The 3,061-nt window shown below is 34.2% G+C and overlaps 1 protein-coding gene across 1 annotated transcript in view; it reads right to left on the bottom strand.

The window, feature by feature from the left end:
* DOCK5 (dedicator of cytokinesis 5) overlaps positions 1 to 3,061 on the bottom strand; it is a 245,450-nt gene that overhangs the window by 16,985 nt on the left and 225,404 nt on the right. The window lies entirely within an intron of this gene.

The following is a 3,061-nucleotide window of genomic DNA, read 5'->3' as shown; positions in this document are numbered from 1 at the left end:
GGAAAAAAAATCCACTGATCACCACCTGAAAGAGATCCCAAGAGGAAAACTTACAGGAATATCAGAGTCGAGTTTCAAAGCTCCCAGATTAAGGAGGAAATATTGGAAGCAACAAGAAAAAAAATTAAATATCATAGAACTATAATAAGGATTACTTAAGACCTAGAAGCTACTATACTGAAGGATAGTGGGTCTTGGAATACTGTATTCTACAGAGCAAAAGAGCTGGGGTTACAACCAAGCAACTAACCCAGCAAAGTTAAGTATAACCCATAATGGAAAAAAAAAATGTATATTTAATGAACTGAAAGACTTTCAGGTTTTTGTGGCAAAAATATCAGAACTTAAGGGAAAATTCAACATATAACATCCAGGAGAAATATGATAAACATTAAAGATCAATTATAAGGAGCTTAATAAGGTCAAATTGTTAACTTCTTGTATGTGAAAATATTAGCAGTACTCTTATGATTGTCATCATTATTTGTGTATTTGAAAGAAAGTCTTGGGCTGAGCTATATATGATAGGGGTCATTCTAAAACAATAAAACTGTGCAGGGAGAAATAAAAAGAAGTAATTATAGTGATGAGGCATAAAAGAAAAAAAATTGATATAGAAGAAGCTAGTAGGGCGAAGGGTGAGTAGTACTGGAACTTTACTCTCATCAGGAACAACACATATATCTATATCTAGAAGGGTATAAAAGTCTTCTAAATTCAGAAAGAAATAAGAAGGCAAGGGGCAGCGAGGTGGCTGATAGAGCTCCGGCTTTGGAGTCAGGAGGACCTAAGTTCAAATCTGGCCTCAGATACATGACACTTACTAGCTGTGTGACCCTGGGCAAGTCACTTAACCCTGATTGTCTCACCAAAATCCCCCCCCCAAAAAAAGTATTAAAAAAAAATAAGAGGGCAAGGCAATAGGGTGAGCAGAGATGATATGGGAGGTACTCTTAGAGGGGTGGGTAGGTTAAGAAATAGGAGGGCAACATAGTAGGTAGAAATAAAACAGAGAAGTGAGAAGAGATAGGGTAAATAGGGTGAGAAGGATAGTGAGGAAAAATAGGAAGGAAGAAAACATACAACAAGTAGCTTAGAATGTGAATGGGATGAATTTGCCCATGAAGTGGAAATGGATAGAAGATTAATAACTTGAATTCAACAATATGTTGCTTTCAGGAAACACTATAGAAGTAAGAGATACACACAAAGATAAAATTAAGGGTAGGCGTATAATTTATTATGTAAAAAAGCAGGGATAGTAATCATGATATCAGACAAAGTTAAAGTTAAAATAGATTTAATCGAAAGAGAAAAAGAGAAACTACACTATGTGTCAGTAATATTATTCAACATTGTTTTAGATCATTTAAAATAACTCGACATATAAAATACCTGAGAGTACACCTGCCAAAACAGATACAGGAACTATATGAACATATGCATGAAACATTTTTTATATAAATAAAGTCAGATATAAATAACTGAAGTAATATTTATCATTCATGGGCAGGTAAAGACACTATAATTTTTAAAATGACAATTTTACCTAACTAATCTCTTTATTCAATGTCATCCCAATGACTAAAAATTATCTTACTGAGTTAGAAAAAATAATAACAAAATTCACTTGGAAGACAAAAAGTCAGGAACTTCAAAGAAACCAGGGAAAAAAGATGTAAAGGAAGTAGATTTAACAGTATCAGATTTTAAGCTGTACTGTAAGGTGAGATCATTGTTGAAATGTAAAATGGATAATTTCGATTATTTTAAATTAAAATTTTCTTGTATAAACAAAACCTATGTAGCCAAGAATAGGAAAGTGTGGAAAACTAGATAGGATGTGACTGGGTCAGAATATTGCTGTGGTGTGAGAAATGATGAGCTGGTTGATTTAGAAAGACACAGAAAGACTTGGACCTATGAAGGAAGATGCTATCCACCCTCAGAGAAACAGGTGTTAGGTGGAAATAAGTGTAGCAGAGATTTACATATATATGTATGAGTGTAGATGTGCATATATGTGTATGTTTATAGGTATCTATGTGTATAGATATATGTATATATCTACACTTATATATATGTATGTATATATCCACACTTAATTGTAGCCTTCTTTGGGAGGAGAGAGGGGAAAAAATAAAGTAAAAAATGCACAGTAGAGAATAAAAGAAAACCTACAAGGAACCAAAGAAAAGCTGGTCAGCTTTGAAAACAATGTGTAGTATTTATTACATAGGGTTTTTAAAATGGAAATTTATTGTATTATATTGAATCCTCCCTCGTGTTCTGCTGTATACATGGCAATGTTTTTTTTTCTTTTCTCATTTTGTATTTAAGTTTAAGATAAATTTTAAAAATTACAAAAAAAAAAAAAGAAAATAGTGGGACCCTCAACAGGACTTAGCACGGCACCTGGGTTGAAGTAAGTAGGTGCTTAATAAATGCTTGTCAACTTATGGATCATAGAATCATAGACTTTAGAGCTGAGGAGCTAACTTAACACAACAGAAATGAGAAATTAGGAAGAGGGAAGAGGAAATTAGGAAACTGAGGAAGGTGGTGATTTCTATGGGGAAATAGAAGATTTAAAAAACAAATGATGGAAAGGCACCATGAAGCAAGGGTCTATGCCTGGAAATCCCTATGCTAGCTTTAACATTCTTTTTAAACTTTTATTACAAAACTTGTCTCCCTTCCCTGCCTATCTCTGTCTCGTTTTGGAAAGAGCTTTTGACTTCAAAGTCCCCTTCATTTTTCCTTTTCAATGCTGTGAAAACCACCCTCTTATTAAGAGCAAAAGGGATTTTCAAAAAAATGAAATGATGAAAGTAGATGATGCATTTCATGTGGGAAACAGTCTATAAGCCCTCTTTCTGTGACTTGGCAGAGAATGGAAATATCTGGAGCTCAGGAAGGGAAATCTCAAACTGATTGTAAACCTTGAAAATAGCTAAGCCAGATCATTCCATTTTCTCATCTCCAGAGGGAGGGGATTTCTTTTCTTTCCTCCTTCCTTCCTTCCTTCCTTCCTTCCTTCCTTCCTTCCTTCCTTCCTTCC

The sequence above is a fragment of the Vombatus ursinus genome, unplaced genomic scaffold, assembly GCF_900497805.2.
Source record: "Vombatus ursinus unplaced genomic scaffold, bare-nosed wombat genome assembly UNPS02014837.1, whole genome shotgun sequence".
In the NCBI taxonomy this organism is placed as follows: Eukaryota; Metazoa; Chordata; class Mammalia; order Diprotodontia; family Vombatidae; genus Vombatus; species Vombatus ursinus.
The sequence above is the reverse complement of the archived record's forward strand: the minus strand, read 5'-3'. Positions and strand labels throughout refer to the sequence as shown.